Source organism: Alexandromys fortis, unplaced genomic scaffold (assembly GCF_014885135.2).
Source record: "Alexandromys fortis isolate MF-2015 unplaced genomic scaffold, M_Fortis_MF-2015_v1.1 scaffold_305, whole genome shotgun sequence".
Lineage (NCBI taxonomy): Eukaryota > Metazoa > Chordata > Mammalia > Rodentia > Cricetidae > Alexandromys > Alexandromys fortis.
The window spans coordinates 770,825-785,729 of record NW_026068203.1 but is presented as its reverse complement, the minus strand read 5'-3'; the positions used below and the strand labels follow the sequence as shown (position 1 = coordinate 785,729).

The 14,905-nt window shown below is 38.0% G+C and overlaps 1 pseudogene; it reads left to right on the top strand.

Moving 5' to 3' along the window:
• Positions 1 to 536: 536 nt before the first annotated feature.
• Positions 537 to 11,052, top strand: LOC126493158 (nucleosome assembly protein 1-like 4; annotated as a pseudogene).
• Positions 11,053 to 14,905: the final 3,853 nt, after the last annotated feature.

The window sequence follows — 14,905 nt, the reverse complement described above, 5'->3', positions numbered from 1 at the left end:
ACTGGTATTATTGATACTATTGGATATTCCTAGGATGTACTACTTCACAGCAATCTCCCTGATCCTTTAGACTAGATTAATGTTAAGGAGAAAATGCCTTGAAAATTATTTAATTAAATCACAAATATTTGTACAATATATAATGAAATTTATTTATTCAAAGTAGTTTTTTTCATATAGTATGTAGTGATATTTCATTTTTATTTTAATAAATAAAGCTTATCTGAAGATCAGAGAGTAAAACAGACCCACTGGGCCCCCTTATAGACCAGGCAGTGGTGAAATACACCCTTAAACCCAGAAGCCACAGTAGTTTTCCATAGAAACCGGGCAGTAGTGGTGCATGCCATTAATCCCAGTCAGAGAGAAATATAAGACATGAGGAGACAGTTGTCAAACAGTCTCTTTCTGAGGATCACTGGAGGCAGAATTGTCATTTCTGAGAGGAAACTAAACTGGGGCTAATGGGAGATATGGATGCTAGCTTTTCTCCTGAATCGAGGTAGCTAGGTTTGGGACCAGCTCTGGCATGTGCCATGGCTAAAAAGCCTCAGGTAAATGGCCATTTTTTGTGAATTCATACTGTAAACTTTGGGTGCCAAATGTAGCACAATTAATAAAAAGCCAGAAAAAGATATTGGGGTTCAACCTGAAGGTCAGAAAAGCAAAACAGCCTACCACTGGCTCTTACTTCTACCTCAATCTAAAATAGTGATCCTGCCTCCAGGAATCTTAAGAATGAGACTGTCTAAGAGCTCTCTCCTCCCATTTCATATTCCTCTCTTGGGCTGAGATTAAAGGCTTGCACTGAAGTGAGAGTGCCCTCTGTGTGCTTTCATTAACATTAATGAATAAAGAAACTTCCTGGGCCTGTGGATAGGGCAGAACTTAGGTAGGCAGGGAAGACTGAATTAAATGCTGGGAGAAAGAAGGGTGGAGTTAGAGATGCCATGGATCTGCCACCGGAGATAGACATGCTGGAACTTTGCTGGAAGGCCACAACCTCGTGGTGATATACAGATTAATAGAAATGGGTTAAATCAAGATGTAAGAGTTAGCCAATAAGAAGCTAGAGCTGATGGGCCAAGTAGTGATTTAATTAACACAGTTTCTGTGTGATTATTTAGGGGATAAAATAGCCTGGTGGCTGGGATGAACAAGCAGGCCCTCCTCTTAAATTGCATCTGCCTGGTTTCTATGGCAAACTAGTGTGGTTCATACGATTAAAGCTGTGTGTCACCACTGCCTGGTCTATGTGACTGACCAGTGGGGGCTGTTTTATTTTATGATCTTCAGGCAAGCTTTTAAATACAAATGAAATGCCACTACAATATATCCTGATTATTGTTTACTCCGTCCATTATTCCTCCCAGTTTCTCCCTACCTCATCTCCAATCCAGATCTACTTCCTTTCTCTCTCATTAGAAAACAAATTTCTAAAAGATAATAATAAAATATAATAAAATATGTTAAAAGTAAACCCATCAGAATAGGATAAAACAAACAAACAGGGCTGGGCGGTGGTGATGCATGCCTTTAATCCCAGCACTCAGGATGCAGACGTAGTCAGGTCTCTGAGTTTTTGAAGCCAGCCTAGTCTAAAAGAGCTGGTTCCAGGACAGCTAGAACTGTTACACAGTGAAACTCTGTGTCAAAGAGTCAAGCAACTGACCAACCAACAAATAATACACAAACAAAAGGAAAAGCACCCCCAGTAAAAGACGGGGGGGGGGGGTGGAGATAGAAACAGAGAAACACATTTCCACACTCAGAAATTCCATAAAAAGTCAAACTGGAAGCCATAATATATACTCAAAGGGCATATAGAATACAAAAAAAAAAAAGAAAAGAAACAGAGAAAATTAAATAAAAATGGTATAAAAGATAAAATTAAGAAAAAAAGATAAAACCTTGATGACACTATGAGACAAGGAACCTCTGAAAAATTGCATTGAGTTCGTTTTTGTTTGTTTGTTTGTTTGTTTTGTTTTGTTTTGTTTTTGTTCACTCATTACTGCTGGGTGTGCATCCTACCTTTAAGAGTAGTTTGTCTTCCTAGTGAGGCTCCTATGGAAAAAAAATAAATTTTTATTTGCAAGTAGTTATCAATCCAAGATACCTCTGGCTTTAGGATTTGGGCCTGTGCCCACTATTCTTTTCTGTTCTAGAAATCAATCTGGTACAGACACATGCATGTCTCCTGTGCATACTGCTTCAGTCTCTGTGAGTTCATATGTGCATTGATATGGTTGACTTAGAGGACCTTGTTTTCTTAGTGTCCTCTATCCTTGCTCTTACTTCTTTCACAAAGTTCCCAGAACCCCAATTGGGGGGATTTTATAGAGGCATCCCATTTAGCGCTGAGTATTTCAAGATCTCTCTCTGTCTCTGCATAATGTCTGACTCTAGGTCTCTGTATTTGCTCCCATCTGCTGCAGGAGGAAGCTGCTTTGATGATGACTGCCAAGGAACTTGTCTATGATTATAGCAAAATGGGTTATGAGTAATTTTATTATTATGTCTTTTTTAATTTATTAGATTTTTAGACCTCAATATAAATGTAACCACAATGAACTTGATAGAAGAGAAACTGGGAAGTAGTTTTCAGTGCATAGACACAGGAGACAACTTCCTAAATATAACCCCAGTAGCACAGATACTGAGAGCAACAATAAATAAATGGGACCTCGTGAAACTGAGAAGCTTCTGTAAAGCAAAGGACACAGTCAATAAAACAAAAAGGCAGCGTACTGAATGTGGAAAGATCTTTACCAACCCCACATCAGACAGAGGACTGATATCCAAAATATATAAAGAACTCAAGAAACTAGACATCAAAATTCTGAGTAACCCAATTAAAATGTGGGGTATAGAACTAAACAGAATTTTCAACAGAATAATCTCAAATGGCCAAAAGTATCTTAAGGAAATGTTCAACATCCTTAGCTATCAGGGAAATGCAAATCAAAATTATGAGATACCATCCTACACCTGTCAGAATGGCTAAGATAAAAAACACCAATGATAGTTTATGCTGGAGAGGATGTGGAGTAAAGGGAACACTCATCCATTGCTGGTGAGAATGCAAACTTGTACAATCACTTTGGAAATCAGTATGGCAGTTTCTCAGAAAAATACTATGTCCTTTAAAAAAAAAAAAAAACAAAAACAAAAACAGTAGTACTTTGTTTTTCCCTTGGTCCCTGGGCTATTTAATCTCATGTTGTTGGTCTCCTCAGCAGTGTTTGTTATGGCTTACACCTGGTAAAGTGGGTCTTAAGTCAAATCAGAAACTGGTTTATTACATCTACAGACTATATAATGATTTTTAGTTTTAGAATTTAAATTAGAAGAATACAGTGATGACAGAATACAAAAATCAAACTTTGAAAAGACAGGTGACAAAAGCAATAAGCTAAACTCAATATATTAAGAGAAGACAAAAAGTCAGAAAAATATATTTTTTTAATCAAGGTCACCCTATGTAAACCAGGCTGGCTTGATTCTGTTATCCTTCTGTCTCTCCTTCTTGATTGCTATGTCACCATGTTCTGCCAGAAGTACTTTTGTTTCAAAATGGTGGCTTCAAAACTTGCTAGTTGAATAAAAGGTAGGAAAATATAAAAATATTATGAAAAAAATATCAGAAATTATAAAACAAATCTTGAAAAATATTTTCCGGAAGTCTGTGGGCGTAGGTGGGAACTAGCTCAGCAGCTGGAGAGTGATTGATTACCAAAACCAGGAATGTATCCAGTGATTAAAAAGGAAGTTGATGGGAAATTTCTGCCATTGAAAGGACTGTTGATGTTTATACACTGTAGTTGTACACTGTAGTGTACAAACAACCTGTGAAGTTGAATTTGGATTGAAAGGTGCTCTTCAAATAATGGAAGTTCTTTTGAATGTCTGATTATTCATTGCTGATATTAAGCATTATAAACTAAAACATCACAAAAGTGTTTATGTCATGGAATGTTCATTCTGAAACCTTAGACATGGAAGACAAAGTCCAAAAGTGCATAACCTTTCATTGGGGCTGTGCATGAATTTAAGTTATGGCTAGTAGTGCTTAATTGCAAATGTTAACCCTGAGGTTCTTTCTTGCCACCCAAAATCTGCAAGAGTTTTAGTAACTTTGACAGAGTAGTCGTGGCATCTAGGGAATTTATAGAAAACTTATTTTCAGAAAAAATTCATGTAAGTGACAAGGGACTGTCAATTCTTATCTAAATTGAACTATTTATAAACTACAAAAGGCATTTAAATATAAGAACGTCTTCAATAACACATTTTGGGGAAATGCTTATGAATAGAAAGAAGTCAGTAGAGCTAGATACAATGTGAAATATTCATGTGTACCAAAAACAGCAAACTATTTAATAGTCTATTTTTCTTTTCTTTAAATTTGTGGGTAACATTGTTAGAGTTCATGAGTTTATGTATAAATTAAGTTCTTGTTTCTTCCTTCAAGGATACATGATTGAGTCCACATGCCTCTGAACCATTAAAATGCAGACATTCCCTTAGCCCAATTAAGGATGCATTATGCTAATTAGGTTGTGTATAATGGCTTTTCCATTCCGATAAGACTCAAACAGAGATTTCCATTCCTTCAGTTACATTTCTTGTGTTTTCTTTACCTGTCATCTCCCTGGAGGGCTCCTGTCAGTTTTCCTCATTCTCTGTCACAAAGTGGAGAGCAACTCTCTTCTTTTCCTTTATCTGCATACTTAACATAATATTACTAAAGACTGAGGTCCTTGATTTCAAATAATCACACCACATACAATCAAATATTTTGTTTACCACATTTAGCTTAGTAAAATAATAAATTCTCCTTGACTGTGGCAAAATCTACCTTCGGCAGCTTGATAAATGAAATGGATTTGTATAGGTGCCAAGTTAGCAGCCTGGCAAAGAAAAAAGATTATGCTGTACCTTTTCTGTTAAGTTTTTGTATATTACAATATTGTGAATCTATAATATGCTAGAAAGACTCTCTGAAACAAATACATGGGTTATAACTGAGGTTGAAGAAACAAATGATGAAATTCTGAGCATCTCTCTTCTGTGAATTTTTAACTTGACACTTGAATTTAACTATGACATGCATATGTTTACTAGAGTATTACCTCTTTGTTTAAGTTTTTCCTTAAAGCTCAATGAGGATAATCCAATATTATTACAAACTGTATGTGGCACATCTTCTTAATGGCCAGTCAGAATTAGAAAGAATAGTGTGTTTTTAAGGATGATTTATATAATGTTATATCTTGTATTGAAAGTGAACTTGAAACATTAGGAAAAAGTATTTCATGCACACATTGATGTGTATTAAATCTCCTCAATATATGTGAATACTGTGTTATTTTACCACAACAGCAGTGGAATTCTATGTGGATCACTCTGATGTATAATTTCATATTCATAAGAATTTATACAAAAAATATTCAGAAGAAAAAAAGAACATGCACTTGGGAGGCAGAGAAAGGCAGATCACCGAGTTTAAGGCCAGCCTAGTGTACAGAACAAGTTCCAGGACAGCCAGGATTATACAGAGAAACCTGTCTCAAACAAGTAAATAAAATAAAATGGGGCTGTGTTAAAATATATTTTACTGTTTCTCTCTTTCCTCAGATGAACCCTAACTTATATTCAGAGAAGACACTAAACATAAATTATCTTATTTAATTTTTCTATTAGAACTTTAAAATTTCTAAATTCACAGGAGATTTATACATATAATCCAGATATTCTTTTCTCTCATTTCTCCAGGATAGCCATACTCTATTTTATAAATTCTAACAAATGATTTTCTTTTTTGTGACTTTCTGTAAGCTACTTAAGATTAAGTTCCTTAAGCTACTAGATGTATGAACTAAAAATTATTTTACTACTCTTTAAGCTTATCATGTATTTTTAGTTCTTTTAACTTTATCTTTATTATGCTTAATTATCAAGTTTGGTATTCATTTCAAATGAGAAAAGCTATGATAAAACATTTCCATAAATTCTGTTTTCAGTTCTACTTTTGATTCTAAGAACCTAGCATGGAAGAAAACATATTTTTTTCATTAGTAACATATAGGAAGGCACAAGCACTCTCAGTAAAGGTAGAGACATTCTGAAAGCAAAACAGCAAAGCAAGTAGGTTTATATTCTGTGAAATGAAGAAAGACAAAAAATATACCATTCAATTGTGTGATTACAGTAATAAAAATATGAATGGCAAATAGCTCAAAAAAAGATTAGATGGGATGTTAAGGGACAGGGATGACTCTGGGGAGAAGAGAGGCAGAGAAGTCAGTCTGATTCAGATTGTGTCAGACACACAGAATGGGATAGATATAAAAGCCACATGGTAGAATATAGATTAATAAAAATATAGGTTAATTTAAATCATAAGAGCTATTTAAGAACAAGCCTAAGCTATAGGCTGAGCTTTCATAATTAATAGTAAGCCTCCATGTCATTATTTGGGAGCTGGCCAGTGGCACAAAAAAAGAATCATCACCTATTTCATCTAATGTGGAGGCTTGGCTATCCAATCATAGGGTGTGAAAAACTCAAAAATATTATGAACAATTAATTGAATTGGCTTTCTAGTGCTACAGTCTCTCAGGCAGGCTGATGCTCGGCAGCTACAGAGGCATGGCTACCAGCCACTGTCTGTGGGCTTGAGCCAGCCCCTGACACATCCCTGAAACTGACCTGCATGGAAGGTTGAAATGATGGTTTTAAATTTTGTTATACATTTTACATATTCCTGAAGGCTGTGTTTTCCTATTCTTCCCATTCTCAGAGGAGATATTTTTTCTAGGAATTCCTTGTCTACAATCCCTTCTCAGATGTCCTATTCTACCATAATTAAAACATTTGACATTTTGTTGTCTTCTCATTCCTTTGGAAATTGTTTCTCTTATCCAAGATTCACTATTATAGTCAAATGTCTCAATGTTTATTGTGTTCATGATCCATTAATCCACACGTGCTGATCTAACCTTTAAAGGCCCAAGTATCTTTTGCATTCTAAGTTGGCATTTTCAAAAGTCAGTTATTCAGTAAGTTCTCATCTAGCATCTGGGTCTGTTGTACAGCCTTAGGTAATCTCTGTAAAAATTCACTAAAGGGTTCTCTCAGACCCTGTTTAACCCTGGTATATGATTCAATTCATTTTCCTTGTTCTTGACTCCTGTCCCAAGCATTTAAGGCTGCTTTGTGGCATAGGGACAAGATTTGTCCATTGTAAAAAGCTTGGGCCTATGGGTCAACACAAGTGCCCTCACAAAGAATTTGATCTTGGGAAGTCTCAAGTCCTTTTGCTTTTCCCTGTTGTTCTAAAATTTTAGCCTCTTCTCTAAAATAGCTTTTAAAAATCAGTTGAGGCCCATTATCCAGTGGTGTAGGAGGTTCCTTCTGTTTATGTGTTGCTTCCATTGGTTGAATAAAGAAACTGCCTTGGCCTTTTGATGGGGAAGAACTTAGGTAAGCATGGAGACGACGGAATTGAATGCTGGGAAGAAGGGCAGAGAGAGAGAGAGAAAGAGAGAGAGAGAGCCACCATGGAGCTTCCAGGTCAGACAAGCTACATCTTTCCCGGTAAGCCACAACCTTGTGGTGATACAAATTTATAGAAATGGGTTAAATTAAGATGTAAGAATTAGCCAAACTAGAGCTTATAGGCCAGACAGTGTTTTAATTAATACAGTTTCTTTGTGATTATTTCAGGTGTAAGCTAACCGGGCAGCTGGGATGGCAAGTAATCCAATCCTCCTGTTGCAGATTGGCACCTATGTGTTCAATTAAATCAACATAAAATCTGAGAAAGCTTCAAAAAGAATCCAGAGTTTAACACAGCTTCTTGCTGTTTGCTGGTAATTTGCTGCAAGCTGCTTTAAGAGAGATTTTAGTGATTCAGCTTTAGTGGAAAAAAAAAAAGCCATGCAGTTTTAAAATGCTGACTTTCTGGGCTATGCTGCTAGTGTGACCTCTGCCTCTTCTGGGAGACAGAATATTTTCTTGGGGTTTGTGAGTAAAGTGCTACTGATTGCTTGATGGAAGCATGGACTTGCTGTGTGCCTACAAAAGAAGCAATGCATGTGGCTCAGAGGCACAAGCATCTCTGCCATGCTGGACTCTGCAGAGCCCAAGCAGGAACTACTGTATTTACCATAATAACAGCGCAGCTTAAGTTTTAGACTAGGCAGGCAAACAGGTCATACCATATAACCCCTAACAAGGGAGCACCTGAAGTTTTTAAGACGTTCTGAGCATTTGAAGAAGTGCCCCTGGACAGTAAAGAGTTACAGATTCACAATAGGACAATTTCAAACATAAAAGACCTCTAGATGGGTCACAGTGTCGTATAAATGTATGTAGGCTTGGGAGAGAAAAGATAGAGTATACAGTTCACAAAATAAATCTAATGCTATAAAAAAGGTAAAGTCTTTAAAGAGACAAGTACAGATATTAATAGATTAAAGGAAATAAAAAAAATAAGCCACGGAAAATTGGAAAATTCACAGAGAGTCTGGATTCTGTATATTACTGTGTTTTCTTTAAATGTTTTGACAGTGAAGGAGCTAAGTACAGAGAGACATTTCATTGTGCTGCTAGACTAAACCACCATGTATATTTTAAGAGTATTATAAGTTCAGAATTTGGGTTTAAGAATATCATGCTTTGGAAAAGAAGTTCTTCTTTTGTTTCCACAGAGGATGAGACCCGTAGATTGCTTCTAGACCAATATGGTATGATAGATCACACCCTCCTGAAAGGTTGCCATACACACCTTCAAAAAATTACTTCACTTCTCTCAACTGCTGAGATGAACCAGCACACAGGATATATACAGTGAAGGACCTGATTAATAGTACACCCATACATCAGGAAGAAGTTTGGAGAGAAATAACTATGTCCATATTCCCAAATACTGTTTATAAATATTCATTTACATTTAAAGGGAGATATAATATAGATGGGAATAATTTTCATTGGTATGGATCTTGATTTATTGATATAAATTTAAGGTCAATCTTGTTATATGTATATTTCTGCTCTTTATTAAGTATTGTGATTGTATAGTTCATTTAAAAATGTAATATATAGACACGGGCGCCACTGCCGCAGGAGGCGCAAGGGGACAAAGACGTTCAGATAGCAGAAAACAGTCTTTCAGATGGAAGCCCTGCAGATTCTGTGGAAGCTGCTAAAAATGCCAGTAGTACAGAAAAGCTCACAGACCAGGTGAGGCAGAACCCACAAGTGCTGACAGCTTTGCAGGAACGACTTGACAACGTCTCTCACACTCCTTCTCGCTACATAGAAACTTTACCCAAAGCCATCAAAAGGAGACTTAATGCTCTGAAGCAGCTCCAGGTGAGGTGTGTGCACATAGAAGCCAAGTTCTATGAGGAAGTTCATGACCTGGAGAGGAAGTATGCATCCTTGTACCAACCTTTCTTTGACAAGAGAATTCATCACTGGTGAAGTGGAGCCCACGGATGCAGAGTCAGCATGGCACAGTAAAAATGAGGAAGAAGACAAGTTGGCTGGAGATATGAAGAATAAAGTAGTTATAGCTGAGAAAGAAGCAGCAACAGCAGAAGAGCTGACCCCCAAAGGCATCCCTGAGTATTGGTTCACCATCTTCAGAAACGTAGATATGCTTACTGAGCTGGTGCAGGAATATGATGAACCAATCTTGAAACACCTGCAAGATATTAAAGTCAAGTTTTCAGACCCTGGACAGCCTATGTCTTTTTTGCTAGAATTTCACTTTTAACCCAACGACTACTTCACCAATCCTGTCCTGACGAAAACATACAAGATGAAATCAGAACCAGACAAGGCTGACCCGTTTTCTTTTGAAGGTCCTGAAATTGTGGACTGTGATGGGTGTACAATTGACTGGAAGAAGGGAAAAAATGTCACAGTCAAAACCATCAAGAAAAAGCAGAAGCACAAGGGCCGGGACACCGTGTGAACCATCACCAAGCAAGTGCACAATGAGTCCTTCTTCAACTTCTTCAGCACCCTAAAAGCGTCTGGAGATGGAGAATCTCTGGATGAAGATTCTGAATTCACCTTAGCCTCTGACTTTGAAATTGGGCACTTTTTCCGTGAGCCACGGGCTGTCCTCTACTTCACTGGGGAAGCCATAGAGGACGATGACAATTTTGAAGAAGGCGAGGAGGGAGAAGAGGAGGAATTAGAAGGAGATGAGGAGGGAGAAGAGTAGGATGATGCTGAGGTTAATCCCAAGAAAGAACCTAGCCAGCCGGCAGAGTGCAAGCAACAGTAAGAAGCAGCGACCCTGAGGGGGCAATCTTGTGGACAGATGTCAGGACCCCAGGCCGCAGACAGGGTCCTCAGTCCCTGCCAAAGCAGAATTTTGTTGACAGTGCTGTGGCATCTAACCATTTACAAGTGCATGATTCCTCTCCCCCTTCCCTTCTTACTTTGCTTAACTTGTACAATGGAGACTAGGCTGCAGTTCAGAATAGGAGATTTAGTTGTAGCACCTGCAGCCTTGGTGCCTGAAGGCCATGTAGGGTTGGCTGGGGTTGTGCCTGGGATTGGCAGAGCCTGGTGATTCTGTGTACGCTACTGAAGAGGCTCGTGGTTTCCAGCCACTGAACTTCGTGGGAAGCTGCTCCAGCTGCTGTACCTAGTCATCTCGCAAGCACTATAGAAGAGGCTGTGCTCGCCTTAGAGCGTGTGGGTTTTTTGTTTTATTTTGTTTTCTTTCTTTTCTTTTTTTTTCTCCTCACCCTCCTCCCTTGAGTTTTGGTTTCAGGGCTGGGTGGGTTGTGGCACACGCCTCTGAGACCAGAACCGTCTGGTTCAACCTGTACTTATTTATTCACTTGTGCTTGGGGGGCTTTGAACTTCACTGTCCTCCTCCTCCCACTTACGAGACCATGTTGCTGACTTGACCAGAAGGATGTGGCATCAAATGGAGTGAGGCCCGTGGAGGAAGCCCTGCTGCCTCCTGCCACTAGCTGTTCTGTGCCATGCAGACCACGTGTTGTTGTTGCTTCCGGAGTGTGCTAGGCTGTAGCCAGGTGGCAAAAGTCCTCCCTCACTAGGGATGGCTGGCCTGTAGAGCACAGCTTCAGCTTGCACACCAGGGTCACACCTGGGTTTGGTGACCAGTTGGTGTGTGTATGTGTGGTTGTGGTCGTTGGTAGCCAGGACAGCCATGTCCACAGTGACCAGCCATGTAGAGCGTGCTCAGCCTTACCTGATAACACATTTGTAACTGAATATGGTGTTTTCAATTTGTACAGAATAGTTAGAATATTCTATTAAAGTTGTGAAACATGAAAAAAATGTAATATATAATTAGGAAATATAGGTTGTTAAGGGATAGTCATTGATAATAGTCAAGTTTGTAGTCATGTTAGTTAGATTTTCTAGATATATAGAGATATAGTTCAGTTAGATAGGCATTCTTCATACCTTTCAAAGACTACAGAACATGACATATAAAATGTTTTAATAACTTAGGACTTTTCATGACAATGAGACACGTCTGCTCCTGGCAGCACCAATCTACTTCAAAAGGAAGATGGGCATCAAAGAGGCTCCTTATGGAGTTGGTTAGCCATTTGGGCAAGAAACTGCTCTTGCCTGGACTGATGCATAAACTGGACATGAAGAAGCCACAGAGAGATGACTGCTGAACTTGCCTAAAGTTGAGATGTTCCTTCGGGGTTCCTGTTTCATAAAAGAGTCTATAAGGCATTGTACAGGACACAGAAAAAAATGACTAAACTATCTTTAAGATTTCCTGCTTCGTGGAAATGTCTGCTGGAAACTATGCACCTGTAGGCTGAAGATGAATGCCCCAAGAGTACAGAAGAACTTTGGGTGACTGTACAGGCAGCAAGATGTCTCTATCATTTCTAGAGTTTTGGAAGTCGCTTACCTCTTGTTTACTTAGGTAATATATCCTTCTGGAGTCTTTGATGGAGTTGAAGAATAGATAGATAGTTATAGTGTTCCACTGTTATAATAAAAGATAAAATACATATAAATATTGTAACTTTAATTCTTGCTTGATATCTGTTATATGTACTTTTACTATGTTAAAGCTTTCCTTTCCTTTTTAAACAGAAATGGGGAAATGGTGTAGGAGGTCCTTCTGTTTTATATGTTGCTTTCATTGGTTGAGAAAAGAAACTACCTTGGCCTTTTGTTAGGGCAGAACTTAGGCAGGCATGGAAAAGACAGAACTGAATGCTAGGAAGAAGGGCAGAGAGAGAGACACCATGGAGCCACCAGGTCAAACATGCTAAATCTTTCCTAGTAAGCCACAACCTCTTGGTGATATATAAATTAATAGAAATGTGTTAAATTAAGATGTAATAATTAGCCAATAAAAACTAGAGGTAATGGGCCAGGCAGTGTTTTATTTAATACAGTTTCTGTGTGATAATTTTGGGTGTAAGCTAGTCAGGCGGCCAGGATGACAAATAGCCTGATCTTCCTGTTATAATCAAGGACTGCTGAAACTAACTAAAGCCAGTAATGTGGCATTGATTTAATGCTAGAGCCCCATGTCTTTACCATCTCCCTAACAAATGCAGAATGCAAACCATAAATTATGACAACTTTCTTAATTTCTTTTAGATCATTCATTCCTATAGGTATCTATTTACCTTCTTTGGCTCCTTTTTTACCTTTAGAACTTGATGCTTTGTTAAAGTAGATTACAAGGTAGGAAGCTAAAACCCTGGGTAACTCATCTCTGACAGGTACTACCAATGTTGAATCCTGTTCTTATACCTTCTTTCCCTGCTCATCAGCTTCAATAATTTCCTCAATAGTTTCAAATCTTTTTACTACTGTCTTTTGTAAAGCCTGAATCTCATTGCCTGTATTTATTTCTAGTGATTTCATTGAGACCTCTAGCCTCTGGTCCTCATTCTGCACATGTGATTCCAAGGTCTGAAGTTTTTCCTTTAAAGATAATATCCCATCCTTGGACATTATTTGAATAGTGTGCAGATTGCCTTCCTGGAGAGATACTCTATCTGCCAACCTATCATAACTTTTGAACAGATTTTGATTGTCAAATTCAACAGTATGAATTCTTTCAGATTATTTTTCAGTCCCCTTTAACAGGGATTCAGTTTTGTCTGTCAAATTAATGTTATCCTTTTCAATAGTATTAATTTTGTCAGGTAACTTGATTTTCAATGGTATTAATCCTGTCAGATAGCTGTTCTTAATTAGTCTGTAAAGACTGCGTCATTTCTAAAAGTGTCTCGTTCTTCGTTCTGTTATCAAACCACTTTTAAAAGATACACTATGAAGAAAAAATGAGTCCCAATATCTAATAAATGGATGTATCACAATAATCATATAAACCTTGTAGGATATAATCCATAGTATCAGCAAAAAGTTTGTTAAAATTTTTTATGCTAATGTTGTCTGAAATTATATAACTTTCAAGTTTATTGATTTATTAACTAATCAAATAGTTACCTGTGCTATGAGATCTGGTGAATTGTTTTATGTGTCATAATCTTTATCATCTAGCAGGTTCGCTGTTGCAGAGTTGCACCTGGTGGCACAACTGGTGGCAGCACAAACAGTCCTGTGAAGCTTTGGCCTTCTGCCTTGGTGCTTGTCAAATACTGAGAAATATGCTTTGCCTGACAAACTAAAAACAATCAAATCAACTCTGTACACTGAGGAAGGAGCCCAGAACTCATGAGCAGGAAGCACAAACTGGGAGCTGTACAAGTCACCACATGGCAGGGAACATGGCAGGGGTTGGGGGGAATGTGCATGAGCTTGGGAAATTTCATCACCTACATAGCTCTACTGTAGTGGAGGTTTTACAAAAACCCACTTAGTAGGTTAAATCAAGCCAAGTATGCAGGCTTGGGAGACTTTCTGAACTGTGGACACTTTGAGCCTTTTGGACTGGTCCACCTGGTGAGTGTGGAGGGGCATTAGGTAAAGATGGAAATCCCACACTAGCTCAGAATTGAGTACAATAAATGGTTATTTATTTAGTGGTAAACTCACTGATCACAGTCCTCTGTTCAAACAGGAAAATAGCAACTGAGTGCAGCACCGAGAAGAGATAGCAGGGGGCACACTTTACATCAGCATTTATAGTATAAGAGGCAACACCCAAGTGGGCAGGTAACTTAAAGTTTATTGACTGAAGGATTTCCACAGCAATAATGGAAACCAGGAGATATCCTATATTTGGGAAGGGGTTTTGTTTTTGTTTCTATATGAAAGCAAAAGCTATGTTTATAATCAAAATCAATTAAGATTGGTTTTGAAAAGAAGAAACCTCTTGTAAAAGGAAATGACAGCTTAACCACAGAGGTGACAGTCTTACTGTTGTAAGAAAACCTCATAAGTGTTATGGCAGAGTTCTGTTATTGTCTTTGCAGGAAAACACCCATCTTCAAAAAGGGAAGAGACCTTGGACATCTATATGACTAAAGAAGAAAAGATAAATAATTTTTGATTCCCTTCTATATGCTTTGGATATATTTTATTACTATTGGTTAATAAATAAAGCTGTTCTAGCCAATTGCTTTAGCAGAGCAAAGCCAGGCAGGAAATTCAAACAGAGATATAGAGAGAGAGTAGGTGGAGTCAAGGTGTCATGTAGCTGCTGAAGGAGACAGATGCCAGGTTCTTACCAGTAAGCCACAGCTTTTTGCTGAAACATAAATTACTAGAAATGGGATAATTCAGCCAGGAAATGAATGTGCAGTCTTTGGCTACAGATAGCTATTCAAAACAAATCACCAAGCCAAGAGAGATCTGACTTGTAATACCAATATCCTCTGCAGGGTATAAATCTCATTACCTAAACATACATATCTTTCTCATTCTCAGTATAATGGTAGTCGCAAATCACTTA